Source organism: Saccopteryx leptura, chromosome X (assembly GCF_036850995.1).
Source record: "Saccopteryx leptura isolate mSacLep1 chromosome X, mSacLep1_pri_phased_curated, whole genome shotgun sequence".
Taxonomy (NCBI): domain Eukaryota; kingdom Metazoa; phylum Chordata; class Mammalia; order Chiroptera; family Emballonuridae; genus Saccopteryx; species Saccopteryx leptura.
The window spans coordinates 64,860,007-64,885,247 of NC_089516.1; the positions used below are offsets into that span (position 1 = coordinate 64,860,007).

The 25,241-nt window shown below is 39.7% G+C and overlaps 1 protein-coding gene and 1 pseudogene across 1 annotated transcript in view; both read right to left on the minus strand.

Moving 5' to 3' along the window:
- NHSL2 (NHS like 2) overlaps positions 1-25,241 on the minus strand; it is a 292,396-nt gene that overhangs the window by 247,757 nt on the left and 19,398 nt on the right. The gene's annotated exons all lie outside the window — the stretch shown is intronic.
- On the minus strand, positions 5,642-5,984 carry LOC136385657 (cytochrome c oxidase subunit NDUFA4 pseudogene; annotated as a pseudogene).

Genomic DNA, 25,241 nt, shown 5'->3' on the forward strand with positions numbered 1-25,241 from the left:
TCCTGTGTGCCCTGGCTGAGAATCAAACCCAGACTTCCACATGTTGGGCCAACGCTTTACTGCTGAGCCAACCAGCCAGGGCCTAGGCGCCTCTCTTGAAGGCTTATTGTTTGTTCTTCCCTTACACTCAATTCATCATCAAATTCTATTGACTTTCCCTACTCAATAGTTCTTGAATCCTTTCACAGACCCAAAGATACAACCCAAGTCCAATCCACCACCCCAGAGCTCTCCCTTGAACTATGGCAGTGACCCCCTGACTGGTCTCTTAGCTTTCATTCTGGCCTCTTCCAAACCAATCTCCTCAATGAAGCTAGAGTGGCTAGAGGGATCAGTTTAAAATGCAGATGTGAACATATCTCCCTTTCTCGAAAATGTTCAAGAGCAAAACTGAAAGTGGCCTGTAGGACTTGCTTATGTGAGGGCTTCAGGGCCACCTCACACATGCTCCTTTCACTCCTCTAGCCATACTGGCATGTCTTCGGTCCCTTGAATACACCATGTTCCCTCCCACCATATGGTTTTTTCACATACTATTTCTCAGGAATGCTGTTCCTTCCCTTCTTACCTAATTAACTCTTAATCATCCATCATATTTTGTCTCAACTATGACTTCCTCAGAGAAGCTTTCTCTAACTAGGTCAAATCCTCAATTACAGGCTTTTGTAGCATGTATTGTATACATTTGTCTGTGTGATTATTTGGTTATGTGCCTCCTCTACTGCACTGTGAACTCCATGATGACAGACACTGGGTCTGGTTTTGTGGGTCATTCTAGCTCTAGTTCTTAGCATATATTATATACCTTCAGTAATTACATATTGAATGCATGAATAAATGAGTGAATGGACGAGTGACTCCATAGAAATAGCAGGATAGAACCCTGGAGTGAAACTACCTGAGTTTGAAACCCAGATCTGCCACTTACCAGCTGTGTGGCTTTGGTCAGGTAACTTATCATCTCTCTGTGCTTTAGTCTCCACCTCTGGAAAACTGAGATAATAAAAGCGGTTGTTATGAGAATTTAATAAATAAATATTTGTAAAGCACTTACACAGAGCTGGGCACATGCATAAAGTATTCACTTACATAAATAAATAAATAAATAAATAAATAAATAAATAAATAAATAAATTGTCCTGTCTCATTTGCTCAATGACAAGCAAGAAGCACATTTGTTTACCAGTGGTTTCAAGGCTCCCAGATCTCAAGTCTAGCTGTAGAGAGCACTCAACTTCAGCTTTCTTTGGCAGAGAAGGAAAGCTGAGGTCTTTGAAGCCTAACTGACTTGACTCCTCCCTTCCTTTCTCCCCCTACCTCAAATCCACCCGAGGTGCCATCAGTTCTACTCGAAACACAAACCCCAAATCTGTCTCCCTTGGTCTGCCACTCTGAGCTAAGTCCCCAGTGTGATATCTTCACCCTTGTTTCCTAACAACCAATTCTCCACCCACCGGCCATACTGAACAAAAGAGACTGCCAATCAGATTTCAGCACTCCTTTGCTCAAAGCTCTCCTGTGGGTGCTCATCATACCTAGAATGCAATCCAAACTCCTGCTCATGACTCCCAGGGCACTTCACCACAGAGCCCCTGTTTACCTTCTCAGTCTCTTCTCTCAGCTTACTGCAACTATTCTCAGCCATGCACAGAACTTTCTCAAAGCACTGTGCTCTTTCTTGATTCTGGCCCTTTGTGATGCTTTGCCCTTTATTTGAATCACTTTTTTTCCTACCATGACCTTTACTCTGCTGATTTCTACTCTTTTTCCAGATTCAACTCAGACATCACTCCCTTTGGAAAGCCTTTGCCAACTCCCCATCCCCTTCCTCTAGCTATGATGGGTGTCCCTCCTCCACACTCCAACGGCATCAGTTTCCTCCCCATCGCAGCATGTACCATCCTGTTTATTTGTTTGTAACACCCCCTTCCACTTCTGCTCTTGTTCACAGCTGTATGTCCAGCATCCAGCACAGGTTTGCCATAAACTAGGTGGTTCAATAAATGTTTGTTGAATGAATCTCGACTTTACTATTCCCTAAATGACTTTGCCTAAGTTCTCTTCAAGTCTTTCCACAACTGTAAATGCAAAGATGATAATTTGTCAAGTTGTCATGAAGATTAAATGAGATATTGTGTATAAAGAATACAACACAGTGTAGGCGCTCAATAAAACACAGCTATTGTTGGGTAGCAACTGGTCAGGAAAACACAGAAAACAAGTCTCTCTTCCCTGCTACTCCATATACACACCCATCCTGCTTCCCTCCTGTCTTGGTCTCTGGAATAAAGCTGGAAAACCTGACCCAGCAAAAATAATTCCCCTCAGTAAACTCTTGGAGAGAACTATCTTCTGTATCAACAACACACCCTTGGCTCAGCTTCCAGTGGCCCAGCCCCAGGTTGGAGCTCTGGCTTTTCTTTTCTTTTCACCCCAGATATTTACAATTTAAACCTTGGGTGATAGGGAGGAGCACACAGCCTGCGCCAAGAAACCTCAGGAAAGAACTTACACTGGGTCTCCACACAGTAATATACAGTGTTCTGGAATGGGAGTGGTATCTCTTATCCAAATGCTTTGTGGGCAGTGAGAGAGAAGAAAGGAGTCATTTCTTCAGTGAGGTGGATATACAGCAACCAAGTATCTTTTCCAAATTCTCATTGTAGTCCTCTCTATCTAGCAGAAAAAAAAGGCCCAAGATGTAGTTCAAACTCCATCTTAACTTTTCTGTCTTCATGGTGAAAGAAGAGAACAGTATTGGTAGCCCCACCTCCCACTTCTAAACTTCAGCTGAACTGAAACCTCCAACTGATGACCTCCAACTGTCTCAGAGCTGGCATTCAATTTCAATAAATACGTATTATTGCCTAATGCTTCTTTACTTAAAATTAGAAAGTTATCTTCTAATAAATACCATATATACATTTACAGGTCACTATGTACCTACTATTTTACTCTGTCTTTTTCACTTAACATTATTCAATAAAAATATTTCCTTGTACTAGTAGAGTTCATGAAGCTGTAAAATTTAGTGATCATATTATAGCCAAATGTATTAAAGTTTGCAATCTGCTTAGCCAAAGCCTTATAACTGGCTGTTTGGATTATTTGTTGCTATAATAAATAGCACTTTGTACAATTTGCTTTGGGAAATTTCCTCTTCTGGATTTTTTTCTTTGGATGCAAATTAAATTTTAGAAAAGAGGGGGAGGGAGGGAATGAAGAAGTTAGAGAGAAAGAAATAGGAAAAAGAATAAGAGCTCTCATCAGACTAAGAAATCAAGAAAAGGGGATGAATAGTGTAGTATAGGTGTTACTGTTTTCTTTAAAGAAATTTCCTTTAAAAAAAAAGCTTCAGCATGGTTCTACTCAATAATAACACCAATTTTATGTGCTAATTATATTTTTTTCTAAAATACATTAAAATAAATTCATGACTATTAAAGTTAACAATTGTTCAGCCATATACCACCTGAAATTATGTCATGTACCACCAGTGGTCTTCCCACTATCCTTTGAAAAACAATAGTTCAGACACAAGTCATCAGGGACCTGTTTCAGGAGGGTGGGACATTTCTAAGAGCCCAATCACTGAACAATGAGCCTCTGGAATCCATTCCCTCCCACTACATTAGCAATTTGCATTCTTTTCTGGGAAAAAAATGTAGAGAAACACAAATTAAACCACAATGAGTTATCACCTCACACCTGTCAGAATGGCTGTCATTAATAAATTAACAAGCAACAAGTGCAGATGAAGATGCAAAGGAAAGGGAGCCCTGACCACTGCTGGTGGGAATCCAGACTTGTGCAGCCACTGTGGAAAACAGTATGGAGGTTCTTCAAAAGATTAAAAATGGAGCTGCCTTATAACCTAGTGATTTCTCTTCTGGATATATGTACGAAGAAACCCAAACACTAATTTGAAAGAATATATGCACCCCTATGCTCATTGCAGAGTTATTTGTGATAGCCAAGATGTGAAAGCTATTCAAGTGCCCATCAATAGGCGGGTAGATTATAAAGCTGTGGTGGTACATATATACAATGGAATACTACTCAGCCATAAAAAATAATGAAATTTTACCATTTGCAACAGCATGGATAGACCTAGAGGTATTATGCTCAGTGAAACAAGTCATACAGAGAAAGACAAATGCCAAATGATTTCACTTATATGTAGAACCTAAAGAGCAAAATAAATGAAATAGAACCAGAGTTATAGATACAGAGAACAGATTGATGGTTGCCAGAGGGGAAGGAGGTTGTAGGACTTGGTGAAATAGGTAAAGGGATTAGGAAGTACAGATTGGTAATTACGAAATAATCACAAGGATGTAAAGTACAGCATAGGGAATATATTCAATTATATTGAAATAACTATGTGCAGTGCCAAGTGGGTACTTGAAATATTAAGGAAACCATTTTATAAAGTATATGATTGTCTATCACTATGCTGTGTATTTGAAAGTAATACAAGATAGTACTGAATATAACCCATAAATGAATAATAAAATTTTAAGAAAAAAAATTACCCATTTGGATAAAGATTAGGGGGTAGAGAAACAGAGAGGAAATATCTTGATTGTCATGATGCCTGGGAAGGTGTTGCTCACATACCAGGCATCTTGGGCTTCATGAACCAGGTAAGTGATTCCCTCCATAACAGTTTGGTCACAGTGGGACCTAAAATCCCTCACTAGAGCTCTAAGGAAAGATACCTAAAACTTGAGCTTACCAACAACTAAGGTGTCACAATGAAAAGTGATGATTGATTCTTCTCATCTCTCTCCATTCCTGTCTGTCTGTCCCTATCTATCCCTCTCTCTGACTTTCTCTATATCTCTAAAAAATAAATAAATAAAATAAAAAACAAAAAAAAAATAAAAACTTGAGCTTACCAACAAAATCAAGAAAAGACGAAGTTGCTGCCTTCCTCCTCCTTTGCCTCCCTTCACCCCACCCCACTCTCCTAACCCCCTTCCAAATCTGAGCTGGGCTTTAGCATAAGAGGAGCATGACTCAGAAAACAAGGCCTGGGCCAGGGAGATCAGATGCCAGGATTCCTCCCCAACTGACAATGAGCAGACTTGGAACTTGGTCTTCAGCCCATGGCAGACTGAGTAGTCCAAAGGCTTTGGGCCTTTAGAGCTCAAAAGGTGACAAATATTCCCTGAGGGAAGGTTAGAGACCAGAAAATGGTAAAGAGCAAATACGCAGGAAAGAAGATTGTGTTCATTCCATTGTGGTGGGATTCAAATTTTGTCCCCCTAGTGTCTTGTCCAAAAGTCTATTAGGCCCTAAGTTTCTGCCTTCGTAGTAAAATAATCACAACAGTAGTAGTAAGTACTGTCTCAGGAAACAACTGTGTGCCTGGCATTGTGCTAAGTCTTATTATTATTATATAACATTCCATCTCACAAAGACCTAATGAAGCAAGTTCTCTTATTGAACCCATTTCAAAAATGAGAAAACTAGGATCAGAGAGATGAAGTAAAATGCCCAAGGTCACACAGTAAGTAGGATAGCCTGGATTCAAGCATTACGTGTCTGTTTCCAGAGCCCTTATTTTTTTCAAGTTTCAAATATTTATTAGTCAATGTAAGCCCCAACACAATACACCAACATGATTTCATGCATTTGAAGGGGAAATATTTCCTGGTTAAATGGAAATTTGTACAGATGCCTTCTGGAAGAACTTCATTCTAAGCAGCTTTATAGTGAAGCATTTCATTTAGAAGTCTGGATGTTTTTTCTTCAGTTTGCTGTAATCTACATTCACTGAGTAGAAATTGTATTGCTCATTGGGACTCAGTTTGTACCAGGGTTCTGGGTTATTCTTTTTTGTTTCAACAGATGTCTGGATTGAACAATGCCAGGCACAAGACATACAGCGCTGCCCCAGTACCTCCAGTTCCAATAAATACAAAGAGGGGAATCAAACCTGGATGCTTCTTGGCCTGAGTGAGGAGCTGGCAGGGCATGGTTGAAGAAGAGGGCCTGGAAGCAAAGAAAAACAAAACTACACAGCCTGGAAGCAGGTAGTCAGTACCCAGACCTCAAATTCTTAACCATTCTGTGTGTCTTGCCCACAGCATCTTCTGAGGAATGTTAACATTAGCTGGCTAGACCAAACATAAATCCTTGACTCTGGGCAGAAAATACATAGGTTGGCCAGCAGCCTAGAGGGTGGCCTGAGCTATATGCCAAACATGGAAAATAACGACTAATGAAATCATTCAGATAGCCTCTCCTGTGGAGTCTGAACATGAGACATGGAGCAGGTCCTCAATTGGTACAAGAGGCAGAAGCAGACACACACACACACATGCATATACACATGCAAGACAGAAGCCACGAGGCAGTATAAGAGCCTTGACTGAAGCAGAAACTATGATATAGAGTAAAGAAGAGAGGGAAATTATTGGTGGTAGCAGGAACCAGAGTTTCTGAATCAAAGAACCAGGGAATTACAAGTCAGTAATTTGCCAATATCTTAATTTACCAGTATCTTAGCCTTTCTAACACCACTGTCCATTCATTATACCCATCTTGCAAATCGCCAAGCCCTAAATCAATACAAATGTCTACCCTTTCTGCTCCTACCCTAGGACCACTAAGCACTGCTTGGGGAAGATACTCAACACTGCAGGTGGGAAGCATTATAGATTCAAGGTCTTGTCTTCCACTGGGCTTCACTATGACTGGGCAAACCTTCTTTCAGTCTTTGTTGGTCTCTCTCTTCCATTCTCTCCAGAGGCTCTCTGAGCAACTCTGGCTTTCACTACCACTTACAAAGTTCTAGTCTTGTCACATACCCCTCACCTAATTCTCACAGAAAAAGAGAAGCCTCCAGGCAGTAAGGAAATCTACAAGCTCATTTACCACATCCATACTTTCCTCATTCCCTGTGTATCCTGCTTGAGACTGACCTCCTGTGCATTCAATCTCCTCCTGCCATCTCAGGGACCACAAGCCTCAATTATTCCCTCTCTCATCTGTATCTCCCATCTGTCCCTCTCTGCTGTAAGCCTACTCCCCATCAGCATTGAAGGATGCCTTCTTTCCGCCATAACCCTCACTCATCTGTTCTCACTTCCCTTTCACAGATAAACTTCTGAAAAAAGCTGTCTACACTTGCTATCTCTATTTCCTCACTCCCACTCTTCAACTCAATGTAGTCTGACATCCAGTCCTACCACTCCACTAAAGCTATTGTCACTAACAATCTCCTCATAACTAAATCCTATTGTAGTTTCTCAGATCTTCTCTTACATTGGTCTCTCCAAAACATCACTATCAGCCACTGCCTCCAGCTTGAAACATCCTCTCATCTTGGCTTCTGTGATGCTGTGCCCTCCCCTGGTTTTTCTCCTGCCCCTCTGGCTGCTGCTCAGCCTCCTCATTTCATTTCTGTCCATCTCACAAATGTTGATGGTTCTCAGGGCTTGTGCTAAGCCTTCTTTTCTTCTCTATAAATTGTCCCTGCACAATCTCCAAGGTTTCAATTACAATCTATAAGCTGATGGATCTCAAATATATATGTCTAGCCCAAATATCTCTTGAGCCATGGATTCATATAGCTAGTTTCCACTTGAGAGGTCCATAGACAAACTAAAGTTGGCATGCCAGGAACTGAGCCCATCATTATTCTTTTGAAACCTATTCCTCTTCCTTCTTGCCTATAATAACAGCTAATGTTTACTGAACATTTCTCACACCCCAGACATAGTTTAAAGCACTTTATGTATTGTTTACTCAATCATTATAAGGATGGTAATATTAACAACCTCATTTTACAGGTAAGAAAACTGAATGAAGCATAGAAAAGTTAAGGAACTTGTCCAAGGTCACACAACCAATTAGTGGCGGACCTGTGATTTAAACTCAGGCAGTCTGGCTTCAGAGCCACTGCTTTTAGCCATCACACTATACTCCTATCACTTCTTCAAGTGAGAAACTTGGGCATCATTTTTGACTCCTGACTTCCTTACTGTCCACATCTGAGTATTCTGTTTATCAGGTTAAATGTACCTCAGATCCATTCACTTCTCTTTAGCCACATTACAACTATCTTAACCAAGTCACTAGTACTCATAGACTCCCAGCCTCCAATCTCACCCCTTCTTAGCCCATTTTCCATGCTGCTTCTACAGCAATGCTTCTGTAAGGCATGTATAATCCAAATGGCAAACCATCCCATAGCTTCCCTCCCACTCTCCTCAGGATAATAGCCAAGCCCCTCCACATGCGTTTATGCTCCTTCATGATCTAGTCTCTGCTTGCCTCTCAAGGCACAGATTTTCCCATTCCCTCAACCTCTTAACTTCTTGCAACTTTCTTTCTTCCCACCTGCCTTCACTTGGCTAACAAACACCTACTTATCCTTCAGTTCTCTATTTAGATGAGGGACTGACTACTTTTTAAGGAAGACTAACTTGACTCTCTACATCTAGCTCAGGTGCCATCTCTTTATTACCCTGTATTCATCCTTGCCAGAGAACCTCACTTTTCTTAACCATTTTCTTCTCCTAATAGACCATAAATTCTGTGAGGCCAGGGACATTGTCTATCTTGCTCACCTCTGTGCCTCACCTAAATCTGGTATATTTTGGTGAATGTTACATATGTATAGACCAGCGGCTCTCAACCTGTGGGTCACGACCCCGGTGGGGGTCGAACAACCAAAACACAGGGGTGGCCTAAAGCCATCGGAAATACATATTTTATTTAAAAATGTATTGTATAATAAATATGTATTTTCCGATGGCTTTAGGCGACCCCTGTGTTTTGGTCGTTCAACCCCCGCTGGGGTCGTGACCCACAGGTTGAGAACCGCTGGTATAGACCATGTCATAGCTCTCTTTTTCATCACCTTTCTCCAGGCTACAGAAGCAGAAGCACCCTCAAGAGGCCAAGACTTAGCTGACATAGATCCTGTGCTCAGAAGCCAAGGAAGTGTTTCCTGAGCTATCAAGCCAGTCTTTCCTTTTCAGAAGTAGGGCCAAAAGAAGAAGGGCCTTCCCTACTCCTTTTCCTGGACTTACTTTGCATTATGAATTTTACTTGGCATTTAGAACTACAGTCTAGCTATGTCTTAGTTACTAACTCTTTTAATAGCCTTGTGAAATCAATCAGGATGCAACAGAAATAACAATGATGACTCATCCAGCCTATATCTTCTCCTCTCACCACTTTGCACAAAATTCAGTCTCACCATTGCCAACTCAAGTGACACTCCGAGAAGGCAGCAACACTCCCTGACTGTCTGAAAAATCATGGATGGGAAGAGAAGAACCAAAAGTGAGACCTCATTACGCCAGTCAGACTCTATGGTCAAATGCCCTGTTGGGCTTTGAGCCCATGAAACACAGACAGATGGAAATGGGTAGAGCAGAATTGGAACGTCCAAGGAGAAAAGGACTCTAGTTGGGAAATGGGTGCAGAATGAGTCAGGCTGTCTTAAACGTATAAAATAATGTGAACCAAAGATGGGTGAAACTGAACTGGGCTTCCTCAACTCTGCTCATGAAATCCCTTTTTCCTAGAACTTTCTCAGATAAAGGCAGGTCATGTCCACATGTTATATCACAGTGGGTAAGTGGACTGTGATGGTCACTAGCACTCTTCTCCCAATATCCCCAGCTCTGTGCCTTTTGGTCAGATAACCCATTATGGTCCATAATGGTTGGGGGGACCATATGATGAGTTTTTCAATGGCAAAGAAGTAAAGTATATCACCTCCAGGTTGAAAATTTTCAATGCTAATGTGAAGCTCTCTTTCCCTTTGCCATGGTAACCAGCAAAGTTTGAAATGGTGGCTCTAAAACACACAATGGAGAAAAGTAAACCTCTTCAATAAATGATGCTGGGAAAAATAGAAAGCCACATGCAAAAGAATGAAACTTAACTACAGTTTGTGTCCCTACACAAAAATTAATTCAAAATGGATCAAAGACCCAAACATAAGAGCTAAAACAATAAATCACATAGAAGAAAACATAGGTACTAAACTCATGGACCTTGTCTGTAAAGAGCAAGAGCAATTTATGAATTTGACCCCAAAGGCAAAGGAAGTAAAGGCAAAAATAAGTGAATGGGACTATATTAAACTTAAAAGCCTCTGCACAGCAAAAGAAGCTGACAAAACAAACAGGGAGCCAACTAAATGGGAGATGATATTTGTAAACAACAGCTCTGATAAGGGGTTAGTTAATATCCAAAATATATAAAGAACTCACAAAGCTCAACAACAAACAAGTAAGCAATCCAATTAAATAATGGGGAGAGGACCTGAACAGGCACTTCTACCAAGAAGACGTATAAATGGCCAACAGATGTAAGAAAAAATGCTCATCCTCGCTAACTATTAGAAAAATGCAAATCAAAACTACAATGAGTTACCACCTCCACACCTGCTATTTTCAACAAAACAGGTAATAACAAGTGTTGGAGAGGTTGTGGAGAAAAAGAAACCTTCATTCACTACTGGTGGGAATGTAAACTGGTACAGCTGTTATGGAAGAAAGTATGGTGGTTCCTCAAAAAATTAAGAACAGAACTACCATATGACCCAGCAATTCCTCTACTGGCTATCTACTCCCAAAACTCGAAAACATTGGTACATAAAGACACATGCACCCCAATGTTCATTGCAGCATTATTCAGTGGCCAAGACATGGAAACAACCAGTGTCCCTTGGTAGAGGATTGGATAAAGAAGATGTGTTACATATATACAATGGAATACTACTCAGACATAAGAAATAATGGCATAGTGTCATTTATAACATGGATGAACATTGAGAACATTATACTAAGTAAAATAAGTAAATCAGAAAAATCCAAAGATTATATGATTTCACACATAAGTGGGATATAAAACTGAGGCTCATGGACATAAATAAAAGTGCAGTGGTTACCAAAGGGAAGGGAATGTTGGGAAGGGGGAGGATGGGGGTGGGTTAGGGGAGAAGGGTGTAAAGAAGGACAAATATAAGGTGATGGAAAATGATTTTACTTTGGGTGATGGATATACAACATTATCAACCGTTCAAATGCTATAGAAATGTTTACCTGAAACCTATGTACTCTTACTGATCAATGTCATCCTGTTTAATTTTCTAAATAAAAAAAAATAAATGGTAACTCCTCTGACCACCTGAGTTATGAAGTAAAAAGATAAGGAGCAGAGCCCCCAGCTAACTCAATATAATCATGCAAAGAATAAACTTTTGTTGTTAAGAGCCACTAAGACCCTGGGTTATCTGTTACCACAGCACAACCTAGCTCATCCTAACTAATACGTTAGCTAAGTCTTCTCTTCTATTACCAGAGAAAGGAAACCAAAACCACAGCACTGAAAAGAAAGACGTCAAAATGACTGCAAAAATGTACTTAGCACATTGGTAAATATAAGTTCTTAGCAATGTCCTAAATCATGTTTTTGAGCAGTGGGCTCCTGTATGTTTGTTATATGTATTATTAAACTGAATAAATAAATAAATAGGGAGAAACAGTAAGGGTAAAATACCAAAGTGTGATGATCTTGGCATGCAGCCAGCAATTTCGAAATAAAGAACATAGTCCAAGAGTCTAAATTGATTCAGTAAAGGACACAAGTCCTAAGAGATTCCAAATCCTTTTCTCCAAGTCCAAGGCCAGGCCTTTCGTGGCCTAACTCGGACCCTCCAGATCAGTGGAACTGCTTATTTCTCTTCCCCTCATTTTTTATCCCTGGCTACATCCCTGTTTTGAGAGTTCCTTAATTACTAAGAACATGATGAGTCTTGCTTCTTGGTTCTCCACAAACATTCCCAGGTCCTCTACCTGCCACCAAAGGAAGGTGCTGTGTGTCTCTGGTGTCCATCCACCTGCAACTCTTTGGCCTTCTTCTAAAAAGGAGCTTCTAATAAGGAGAGTGTGGGTTTGAGGATCAAACAGAGGCAGCTTTGAATCCTAGCAACACAAATTACTTACTATATGATCTTAGGTAAGTCATTTTCTTTCTGAGCCTTAGTGTCTTCATCTTTAAAATAATAACAATAATACTTAAAACTCAAGGGGTTGCTATAAGCATTCTATGAGTGAGGTCACAGCAGAAAAATACCAGGGCACAGTGGGTACTCAGCAGCCATTGCTTCTCTTTCTCTTTTCAAAATGGCAACTGACACATATTAAAACTTTAATCACATTTTTCTCTTGTTTTTATTTTCTTCTTTTACCTTCTAACCCAAATTGCCCCCATCACACACACATACCACTATCACTACCAGTAGATACTTTCATTCAAACTTGTCTCTCATTCACAATCTAGTACATGGGCTTTAAATTTTTATTTGCTTGTTTTAAAAAGCAGCCCTTTCTGGAAACAAAATCACCTGTAGATCTCCACTATTCAAGACAGGATCAGAACTGTTCATGGCAGCCCTAGAAACATCTCTCTGAGATTCCCTAAGGCTTGATGCATCACACATTGAAAACTCTTGGGCTCTTTGCCCCACCCAGGTCTATGGAATGTCAAGGCTGGAGGCCTCCTTAGAGGTTATGTGCCTAAGTATCTGGGTGGGAAACAGCTCCAGGGATTCAGAGGCCTGCTGGTTCCCAGGGATGGAAAGAACACTGATGGTCACCGAGGCCCTTGTATGACTGACAGTGAGCAGGGCAGAGCAGGGACAGAACCAGGCCTCTGATTCCCATCTCTAGGCTTTGGGAGCACAGTCTGCCTCTCACTATGCCCAAGAAGAACATCATGTAACCACACGTTAAGAGCTTAAGAACCCAGATTCAAAGCACAGCTCAAATAACTGGTACAAATACCTGTGTGGCCTCAAGCAGATCACTTTCTCTATTTTTCTTCCTCTCTCTCCATTTTTCCATTTAAAAAAATGAGGTAATAATGCCTACCTCGTAGAAGCTGTATATAACCACAACATCTTTACCTCTGTAAAAAACTCATAGTGACACCTGGCTTCAGAATTTCTAGGCGGTAAACAAACAGTAGACCTCATGCATTTTTTCTTTTCTGGGCAGAAGGGAGACTCTCTTCTTTCATAGAAAACTTAGTTCTTACTTATGAGAAGCCTGTAGCCTCTCGAAAATCCACTAGGCTTTTCCTAACAAGGAGGCTGCTTTTCAGTAAAGGCTGTAAAGGCCAAGGCTCACCACTCCCTGCTTCACATTCCCCTTTTATCCCACTTGCCCTCAAGCACGTAGCCAGAAGGGCTGCCTTGTTGGCCTTTTGGGAGAAAAAGTTTAGCAACCAGCATCTGAGTTGAACCTATTACTATCTGTTTCCATCACTGATGCAAACTCCTGTCCTGAGGCCTTGGAAACACTGAGCTCTGAAGTGCACTTCAGTCAGGACTGACTCTGCCTGGAAACAACCGGTCAGTGGCCAGACTCATTTATTTTATTTCCAGTTTTCCCCAACTGCTTTCTCCTCTAATGAGCTGCCCAGGCAATAGGTTGTGCATTTAGTTAGCAATTATACTTAACCACAAACTGCTACTTTGGACTGTATACAATTGGTTTAATAAACATGCTACTGCTATGCTTTACATATTTCCAAAGGTTGAAAACCACTTTGACAGGCAGAAGGTCCTTCAGGCCCCCTTAGTTACTCGTTGCTGCTGACCTCCTCCCAGCAGCAAAACAGAAGAGGGCTGCTATCTAAGATGAGGCCCCAAGAGCATGCAGCTATTGTTATTATTATTTTGAACTAAAACTCATTAGGAAAATGTTCATTCCTATCAGAAACAAAAATTTTGACAAGGATACATCTTAGAGACCCTGAAGAACCCTCCACTGCCCCCCCCAGGACTACTGCTAGGTGAGGTCCGAAAGAAACTTCCACAGTGGCATATGTAGTTTGTGATGTGTGTGTGTTTGTGAATGTGTGTGTGTGGGGGAGTGCGTATAGGCATGTGTGTCCATTATCAAAGAGCTCCTGAAAACTAAAACAACATACAGCCAGTTAAATCTTTACAAAATAGCAGAAAAGGAAAGAACTCCACATAGACTAGAGTTTCCTTTCAATTGCCACTGAGGTAAGTGTTGACACATCCAAGGATTCTGTGATTTCAATAGCAGTTAAGAATAGACACTATCCACCCATGTGCTCAAGCCAAACACCTAGCAGTCATCATCTTTTCTCCTTAGTCTCCACCTTCAGTCTATTAGAAAATTTTGTCTGCTTTACCCCAAAATATATCCCAAATCTGTCCACTTCTCCCCACCTCCACTGCCATCAATGTGTTCCAGTCACCATCTTCTCTGACCCATACCAAGCCTCTTCAAAGGTCTCCCTGCTTTTTGCCCTTGTTGCCCCACAGTCTATTTTCCACACCACAGTTAAGGCCATTGTTCAAAAACATAGATCATAAACCCTTTTTTGTCTTGCAGTTGACCTTATAAAAGCACGTGTTCAAAATGGAACCTCTACCAACCTGGATCACAGAGTGAGTATGATGAAAAACAGAATGCTCTCTACTGGATTCAATTTGGGAAGTCCCCATGAGTAAGAATCTGATACGGTCTGTTATTGCAGTATAACTTAGCCTACCCTGATTGATACATTGAATTTATGCATATTTGGGAAGCAGGCATTATGGCTTGAACTTATTCCTAAAGAAATCTGAGACCCCAAAGGATTCTCTTAACCACTGTTCCTCTTAACCACTGTTCTAGAAGAGGGGATTTGGCTGCATGAGACACAATGCTCAGAGGGTACCATGAACAGGCCTGATTGTGTATGGCTTAAGCAGGGGCATCATATTAATGAAGTCCAGCAACCAGACTGAATCAACAATCAAGCAATCTGTACTGAAACCAGGATAAAGGACAAGACTTTGGACCTGGGGAGGGGGCAGCTAGAGTAGAAAGCAGGGTGACTGCATAGAATATAGGAGTAAGAATCAACATGGGGGGTGGGTATCAGGGAAGGGAGAAAGAGAGAAAGGGAAGAGGAAACAACTTAGATGCGATGTAGATCTCCAAGAGTTACTCTTAAAGGTGCTTGATTTCAGAACAAATTGGCAGTAAGAGGATCCAGGGGCCAATGTTGTCCTCAGTTGTCACAAGTTCTCTACCTCCTGGGTCTCCTAAAGCTGATGGGATAATCCCTGCTTCAGCCAGGACTGGTTCCATGGAAGTTAGAGTGAACCAAACTGTCCAGAGTGAATCAGCTTGGTAACAGCCAGGGGAAGTAAAGGCGGGAGAGATGAGAAAGAGATTGTATGATCATGATAACAGTTGACAGTTATTTAGGGTTTTTCTCATGTGCCAGGCACTATGGCAAGTACGTTACATCATTACATGCATGCTCTCTCCATAATATTCATAAAGTTTAATAATATTTTACCTTCACTTAGAAACTTTAAGTAACTTGCCAAAATCATACAGCTAGTAAATATCAGAGGCCTGATTTGAAACAGAAGATGTCTCCTCCCCAACTTACCTTTTTAACCAACTGTATTTTCTCTTCTTTTCTCCTGGTTTCTCATTCCAACCATTTCCTGCCACCTGTTTAGTTTTTTTTCTCCTCACACTCCTCTACTTGAAATGAAAAAAAAAAAAAAAAAGACTACACCTTGACTTGGCATCCATTGTTAATTTTTTGGTCATAACATCTTCTGGCTCAATATCTCACCATTTTAGCTTTCTATACATTGACCACTGACAAATTACACTTGCCTACCTCTGGAACCAATATATGACAGGAGAGAAGCAAGAATACTTGTGGACAGGGTGATCCTCACTGGGAAAGTAGGCAGTTCAGCTCTCTGTGCAGAGATAAGAAATCTGGGTAAAAGCATCAGGCACTTGGGAGTTCTAAACACTGCTGGAAGGGCTTGCTCACAATGTAGTGAGGATGAAAGCTTGTAGAAAAGAAGTCAAGACTTTCTTGGAATCACAGGCTTTGAGGTTTGGGAAACTGTGTGGGGGAAAGGTCCTAGCATTGATCTTCTCTGATTATATGATACTATTTGGGATGGACCTTTCTAGAGAGTCAGCTCTGGTGTCACAAAAATCAAAGACCACGGGGTTGTTTTTAGAATAATGAGATTCTGACCTGGCTTTTCCACTGGCAAGCCATGATAACCTCTCTGGTACTCAGTTCCTTCATCTGCAAAATGAGGACATGAATTCTATACCTTTTTCACAGGGATGATTCGGAGTTAGGATAAAATAACTTCATGACATTGGCAAGCCACATAAAACTCAGCAATACTGATTTCTCCCTCCCTGAAACTGCCCATGCTCCACTGTTCTTTATCTTGATGAAGACCACCCCTCTTAAAACTGTCACTTAGGCCAGAAACCCTGTGTCTTCACTAACTGAAGGCTGTCTCTACAACCTCTTCACTTTTTTTTGCATGTGTGAATCTGTCCACTTTTCTCCAGAGTTGCCATCATCGCCCTCTTCAAAACCACTGTCATTTTTCCCTTGACAACAGTAATAATTTCCTAACTGACTCTGCTATGGCTCATCCCCCTCCAGTCCATGTTCTATATACAGCAGCCACCATGAGCATTTTGAAATCAAAATCAAATCATGTTTTTGAAGCAGAGCCACTTCTCTGCTTTGGTGGCTTCATGATGTTCTTAGGATGAAATCTTAGGACTTCTTCCACAGCACGCAAGACCCTGGGGGTTTGATCACTCTCACACAGCTCTCTCTCATTTAGTGCTGTTCTTTTTTGGTTCCCTTGTGCATCACCACAGTTGCCTCCTTGTACTTCCTGGAATTCACCATGCTCCTTCCTGCCACTGAGCTTTTGCACATTGTGTTCTTGCTGCCTGGAATATTCCTCCCAAACCTCCTCCAGCAACAGGCACCTTCTCAATTCTTAATTTCTCCAAGCAAGATTTTCAGTCTCTTGAGACTAGGTTAATTCTTTTTATTACTTATTTTAAATTAACTTTTGTGATTATTTAATTAATGTCTGCTTCTCCTACTAGATTCTTAGCTCCATGAAGGCAAAGGCCATGGCTATCTTTGTTCACCATAGTGTCTTCAAGCATCTGACACAGTGTCTGGAACATGGTAAGCACTCAATCAGTAGTTACTGAATGGCCCTGCCAAGGTAACTCAGTTGGTTAGAGTGTCATTCCAATATGCCAACATTGTGATTTTGATCCCAGGTCAGAGTACATACAAGAATCAACCAATGAATGTATAAATAAGTTGAACAACAAAATTGATATCTCTCCCCCCCCTTTCCTCTCTCTCTACAATCAATCAATAAATTTAAAAATATTTTAAAAATACTTGTTAAATAAATAAATAAATGATATAGATATCCTTGATAAAGAGTAAAGAATGTGCAAAACAAAATCGGTGTTGCAGAAATACACAAGTTGATCTGAAAATTCATGTGGATACCCAAGGGAACTAGTATAGCCAAAACAATCTTGAAAATGAAAAACAAAGTTGGAGGAATAATACTTGCCACTTTCAAAACATATTGCAAAGGTATGCTGATCAAAACATTGCAGTACTGGCTTAGGGACACACATATAGATCAGTAGAATAGAACTAAGAGTCCAGAAATAAATCCATACATCTATGGTCAATTGATTTTTGACAAGGGTGCTAATAACATTCATTGGGGAAAGAATAATTTCTTCATTGGAAAATGCTGGGACAACTGGCATCTACTTGCAAAAGAATGAAATCAGGCCATTACTTCATACCATATAAAAAAGACAATTCAAAATGGATCAAAGACATAAATGTAAAAGCTGAAATATAAAATTCTTAGAAGAAAATACAAATGTAAATCTGAGTGTCTTTGGATTATATAAGTATTTTTAATAGAACACCAAAAGGATAACTAACTGAAGAAAAAATATATAAATTTGGCATCATCAAAATTAAAAACTTTTAGGCATTAAAGAGCACTATCAAGAAAATAAAAAAGCAGAATCTATGTAAACACAATTAATTAAATAAAAAATATTTTAATACAAAAAAATAAAGTAGAATTTCTCAGCCTCAAAAAAGAAAGAAAATAAAAAAGCAACCCACCGAATGAGAAAAATATTTAGAAACCATATGTCTGACAAGGGATTAATATCCAGAATATACAAAGAACTATACAACTTTGCAAGAAAATAACAAACAATCCAATTCTAAAATGGGCGAAAAACTTGAATAGAAGTTTCTCCAAAATTATATACAATGGCCACTAAGCACATGAAAAGATACTCAACACCATTAGTTATTAGAAAAAATGCAAATCAAAGCCACAATCAGGTATGTCTTCACACTCACTAGAATGGTTACAGTAAAAAGAATTTAAATTTTCCATTTTAATAAATAACAAAGATGTAGAGAAACTGGGTGTGGAAAAATATCAAGGGTGTAGAGAAATTGGGATTTTCATGTGTTATTGATAAGAATGTAAAACAGTGCATCTTCTGTGCAAAACAGTCTGGTAGTTCCTCCAAAGGCAAAACATAGAGTTTGCATATGACCCAGCAATTCCACCCCTAGATTTATTCCCAAGACAAATGAAAGCACATTTACACAAAAATTTGAAAATGAATATGCCCTAGCTGGTTAGCTCAGTTGGTTAAGGGTGTCCTCCCAAAACAATGAAGTTGTGGGTTTGATTCCCAGTAAGGGCACACATGAGGAGAAATAAAAAAATGCACAATTGAGTGGAACAACAAATGCCTCTCCTCCCCCTCTCTTTTCTCTTCCTTCCTCTCTCTGTCTCTCTAAAAATCAATAAAAGTTAAGCCCTGCCCGGATAGTTCTGGAGCATCCTCCCAGAGCGCAAAGGTTGCTGGTTTGATTTCCCAGTCAAGACACATACAGAAAATGCTCAGCGTTCCTGTCTCTCTCTCTCCCCCTGACTTTCTCTCAAAAATAAAAAATAAAAAATGAATGTTCATAAAAATATTATTCATAACAGCCAAAAGATAAACAATCCAAATGTCTTTCAGTGTGTGAATAGATAAACTGTGGTATAATCATACAAGAGAATGAAATGTTGATACATGCTACAATATGGATAAATGTTGAAAACATCATGCTAAGTGAAGGAAGCCAGACACAAAAAGTTATATATTGTATGACTCCATATATATGAAATTTTCAGAATAGAAAAATCTCTAGTAACAGAAAATGGATTAGTGGTTATCATGAACTGGTTGGGGGATGGGAATTAAGAAGTTACGGTTACAAGAAGCAGGATTTCTTTTAGTGGTAATGAAAATGTTCCAGAATTGATTGTGGTGATGGTTGCACAACTCCATGAATATACTAAAAGCTGCTGAACTACATATTTTAAATAAGGGAATTGTATGGTATGTGAATTATTTCTCAGTGAAGTTAAAGGTCTTAAAATGGAAGGTGAGATCTAAAGGTCAAGAATGAGCTTGTCATACTAAGATTTGGAGGAGGAGGGGTAAGTGTTTCAACCAGAAGGAATAGCTTGTGCAAGGATCCTGAAGCATGAATGAGCTTGCTGAGGAACAGAAATGGGACTGGTTCAGCTGAAGTGGGCCAGGGTGAAAGTAGTAGGAGCCAAAGTCAGAGAGGTTGGCAAGACAGACAGCCTTGAAGATCATAGTAAGGAATGTGGAATTTATCCTGAGCATGATGAAAACCCCAAGAGGCTTCAGAGCAGGAGAATGACATACTGTATTTCACTGGCCCAGGGAAGTCACATGGCCACACCTCACTTCAAGGGAGTGAGAAGGTACAGTCCTTTCATGTGTCTGGAAGAAGGAAAACCAGAACTGTTTGGAGAGTAGCACTAATGGCATCCACCCACATGTCTGTCTCAATACACTTACAATCTTAAGTTTCAGGATGATTAAGTCTCTCCTCAGAGTCAATTCCTAGAGCAAAATTAAGATCCACAGTAGGTTGGTTCTCCAGCATTGCCTTTGCCTTAAGTGGATTCTTAACCAGAGGTCCACAGATCCTCAAGAGTTACATGAGGAGAGTTCAGGAGGCCTGTGAAAAAAAATTACCTCTATTTTCACTAACCTCTAAATGAAATGGTGAATGTAGGCAACAAACTACAGAAGTGTTAACAGCACTTTAAACTTTATTAATACTAGAAATTACAGATTTGCATATCATATGACAGTTTTCACAAGTATCTCAAAATTTCACTTATACTCACTCAAATTACAATAATTATTAGACCCACTGTTATATCTTGTAAATTAAAATATGTTATCAAAGAAGCACTTATCTTACCATATTATAATTTTTAAAAACCATTTTAAACTGTATTTCAGTACAATTTTTTCCTTCTGAATGTCTATCTACCCTATCTACTGCATTTAAAAATAATAATCTTTGGTCAGAAAAAAGGTGAATGAGATGAAGGAAGAAGAGCCCATATGTTCCCTGTGGACAGATCGCTTAATATGATAAAAGGACTCACCTGCACATTATTGGATTTTCATGAATTTCTGTCTCTTAGATGCAACATACACTACTGTCAAAAGGACATATATACTGCTCACAAAAATTAGGGGATATTTCAAAATGAATATGAAGCAATAAAAAAAGAAACATTTGATTTTTTTTTTATTAAACAAGAACATCAGAAAAGCAAACAAGTCAAAGAATGTTGTTTGACTATGCAAATGAGATACAAAACCAACTTGTTTCATTGGTGAAAATGCACTATACAAAAGTCTGAAAGTACCGGAGTATATGCACATTCCCTGGGCCCCTAATTTTTGTGAGCAGTGTAATTTAACCCAGGTATCCAAGAATGAGTCTTCTGAGCCATTAACATTCGTAGTTCAAGTGTCCCTTGTCGAAATATACAGTGGTCCCTCATCTATCGTGGGGGTTAGGTTCAAGAACCCCCTGCAATAGGCATAAATTAGCTAAGTAGTGACCTTATATTTATTTTATTATTTATATATATTTTAAGGCTTTATAAACCCTCCCCACACTCTCATAAACTTTCCAATACTGTTATTAACCTTTCCCACATCTATTTTGCTTATTTTACCAGAAAAACAATTAAGATAATAAATATATATAAATACCTATATACTACAAAGTTCCACGATGTAGCAAAAAAATCTGCGATACAAAATTAGATATATACAATTTTAAAATTCGCGATACAGTGAGACTATGAAAAGTGAACCACGATATGGCGAGGGACGACTTGTAGACTGAGCTGCAGTAAACCTAAAGATTATCAAGTTTGTCACACAGAGGAGGAATCAGGAGCTGAGTAAAGGAAGGGACTTACCAGCAATATGGTAGATGTTCAATAAATATTCTTTGCAAGAATAAAAAACCAGTGATCCATATGCTTGAGAGGTGAAGGAAACTGTCTGATGGGACCAAGTGTTCTTTGTCTCAAGTGCTTCACCCAACCTCTCTTTCTGAACTCCATAGCACCTTTAGAAGAGGCATATATTAAACTACAAATCTCTGGATACAACAGTACAGATTCTAATTTAATTTATCTCGCAGGTGAAGCCCAGACATTGGTATATATATTTTTTTCAGTTCTCAAGATGATTCTAATGAGAAGCCAAGGTTGAGAACCACTTTTACAAACCAGTGCTCTGGGGTTTTAGCCTGACTGCACACTAAAATTCCTAAAATCCTCTGGAGCAAGTTTAAAATACACACACACACAAAACACACAAACACACACACACACACTCCAGTATCTGGACTTTACCCACAGAGAGTCTCATTTAACTAGTATAGAGTGGGATCCAGACATCAGTGTTTTTCAAAGTGTGACAGATGATTCTAAAACACAGCCAACGTTGCCAACCAAAGCCAATATACATTACTTTACAGAGAATAATTGAAAAGAAATAAATCATAGATAATGTACCTTGTAAGCTTCAGAAGGAGAAAGAATTTTATCTGTCTTGTTCACTGCTATATAACTACCACCTAAAATAGTGCTTAGTACATAGCAAGTCCTCAATAAATATTTATTGAGTGAATAAATGATTTGTTGGTCTTCATAACCTTCCCACTTGCTACCATGGCAAGTCAGTTATAATCTATCCGAGTCTACTTTTTAATTTCTCAAATAGGAGAAATAACCCACATGGCTGTCATGAGAACTATATGAGACAACACAGAGAAAAGTGCTTCTTAAATTTGAAAGAAGTGAAAATGCTGGTTAATTTCATAGAGAAAAATTCAATGTTTTGTTTTTCTTTCCCTGCTTCCCTCACAAAACTTTAATTCTCTTTATAGTCTCCCCAGGAATAGTCCTGCTGAATCTCCTATGTCTCACTAGAAAGCCTTCCATCTGACCCTACCCAAACCTGGGCTCCTCCCTCATGGAGATAGAAACACATTCTTTTCCTGTTCCTCACTTTCAGTACAACTTGCTCCCCATTCATTGTGATTGAGAGCATGCATCAGGGGTTCAAATTCTGGATCCTCAAATTCACAATTCTTAATCAAATTATTCATCGCTGAGCCTGTTTCCTCATCAAGGAGATAGGGATAATAATGGTAACTATATCATGGACTTGTTATAAGGAATAAATGAGTTAAGATTCCTATATTGCCAGGCACATTGTAGGATTTAAAAAAATAATAATAAAAGCACCTGACCAGGAGTTGCTGCAGTGGATAGAGCATTGGACTGGGAAGCAGAGGCCCAGGTTCAAACCCCAAGGTTGCCGGCTTGAGCGCAGGCTCATCTGGCTTGAGCAAGGGCTTACCAGCTTGAGCATGGGGGTTGCTAGCTTGAGTGTGGAATCATAGAAATGACCTCATGGTCGATGGCTTGAGCCCAAAGTCACTGACTTGCACAAGGGGTCAATCGTTCTACTGTAGCCCCCCGCCCTGCCCCAGTCAAGGCACATATGAGAAAGTAATCAATGAACAACTAAGGAGACTAAGGAGCTGCAACAAAGAATTGATGCTTCTCATGTCTCTCCTTTCCTGCTTGCCTGTCCCTATCTGTCCCTCTATCTGTTTCTCTCTCTGTCTCGATAACAATAATAATAATAATAATAATAATAAAAGCTATGGCTTTTTGCCCAAAGGTTTTTTTCTTTTTTAATTTTAAGAAAGAGAGGTCATCTCAATGCAAAAGTAAGATGGGATAATGTAGCTGTGAAATTTGTCACTTTCTGATATCTGGAGATGATTTGGCTGGCCAAATATATGTGCAAAACATGCTACTCTCTCTCCTTATTAGTTAGTCAGCAACTATGTATTGAGAACTTGCTTCATAGCAGGACACTGGGAGAACACAGATATGGATAAGATATAGCCCCTGTCCTTGAGGAGTCTGATGGGAGATGTGAGCTCTTCAGAAAAAAGTCATAGCCAAGGCATCACTGTCCATTAGGCAGCAGAATATCTTGATTGCTGGCAAAAATACCTAGGAGCCAATAAACCATCTCTTGGATACTGGGAGCTTGAGGGCATTGATAATAGCAGAAGTTACAGAACAGCTAAGAGTAAGCATTACTAGTAGGGCATATTTATTAGATAATATAGAAATTAAAAAAATACGAGCATCTATCTCCTACTTGGACACTTAGTCATTCAACAAACATTTGCAGTGTGCCTTCTTCCAAACTAGAGAGAAAGGGATGATTTAGCCACTACCATTGCTCTTACAGATGATAACACCTAACATTTTGGGGTGATTTTTTGTTTACAAAGCCATTTCCCATTCAGTATTTCATTTGATCCTGTTGGCAAATAGAAAACAGAAGTTAAGCACTGAAATTATCCCTATTAGCAAATATTAGAATTGGTCTTATCTTAGGGCAAACTTAGCAAAGTGAGCCAGGCCCATTACCAGGGCTTCTTTTTTATCTCTAAAATACATCACTAGCCCACAGCCACCTGATGTAACTTTGATTTCCACTGAGGTTGAGGAAACCCTTCTAATTCACTTAAACTTATCAGTAAAAGGCGAAAGATTTATGCGATCTGAAGAGAAACCAGAATATACTTAAACATATCAGGATCTGAAGACTGCAATAGTTCTATCCTGTTCGCAAATCCCTACAACCTTTAATACAGGCTTTCTCTTCTAGGGAGACAATGCTAATTTCTGGCTTCCAGCTCATCTTAGGCCCAGGAATGGCCAAACTGTTCTTCTGAGTTTCAGAAAGTCATGTTGCTTTCAAGAGGCAATAAAGGAAAAGAAATAAAAATGAATTCAAGAAGTTGTCAGTACATATTTGTCAGTATTTCCAAACAAGATGGGCCATTCGCAGGAACCAGGGGTTGTAAAAGTGAAGAAAGCACAGCAGGAACATAACAGAGAGAGTCACAGAAGGCTGTAAAGAGGAGGGAATGTCCAAGTGAAAGTCTTGATGAATGAACAGGAGTTTTCAGGAGAAGAGAAGAAAAGGCCATGGAAGCCTTCCCTCACTCTGTGCACTATGCTTTTCACACAAGACCCAGCAGTCTGCAGTAAGGATGTCTCCTTTTGTGCTTTCTTCCCAACTGTTAAGGCTCAAGAGTAAAAAGTAAGTGTTATCAATAGTGTCACTACTTCCTTAGTACAAGAAGCTAGGTAAGAATTAGCCCTTTAAGCAGGTTCCAAATCACCAGATTAGAGATAAATTGATTTCCTATACTAAAGAACATAAAATTTAATGAACATGAAAAATGTCTCAGCTATGCACAGAATAAAGTTTGTAAATGGACACTGAAATGTGAAGTGATGTTCATATTTTCCCATCTAGAATCCTTAAGCAACAAACCTTCACAATGAACAGCTGGCCCTAGATGTTCACTGTAGAAAGTAGATATTTAGCTTGGAGCCACAGATGGGAACAGCAACAATATCCTCCAACAGCAGACAACAGCCCATGCATCTGGAGGATAGACATTTTGTGACCATAAAGAGGAGCTCTGCTGGGAGGGATGTGGCATGGGTGGAGCTGGCAGCAGATGGGCTGAGTTAAAGAGGGTGGGGGTTAGTAGCTGGAGTCCTATAAATTCCGCAAAAACGAAGTCTAGTTCTTGTATGTATCTGTGTGCCTGGTACCTGGCCCAGCACTGGGCAGTATAGGACCACCAATACTGTTATACAAGTTGTAGTCCTACAAACACACCCTGTCAAGCATCTCAAGTTGATGACAAAATTCAGCCAAACCCAATGCCTTGTCTGACCACACAGGAAGGAAAGGGTACCTTCATTTGATTATTATGCCCACAGAGGGTGACTTTAAAATTGATCCACACAGATAATGCTCTGATTTTTAACAGTTATTACCAGAACAAGAGATTTTTTTTCT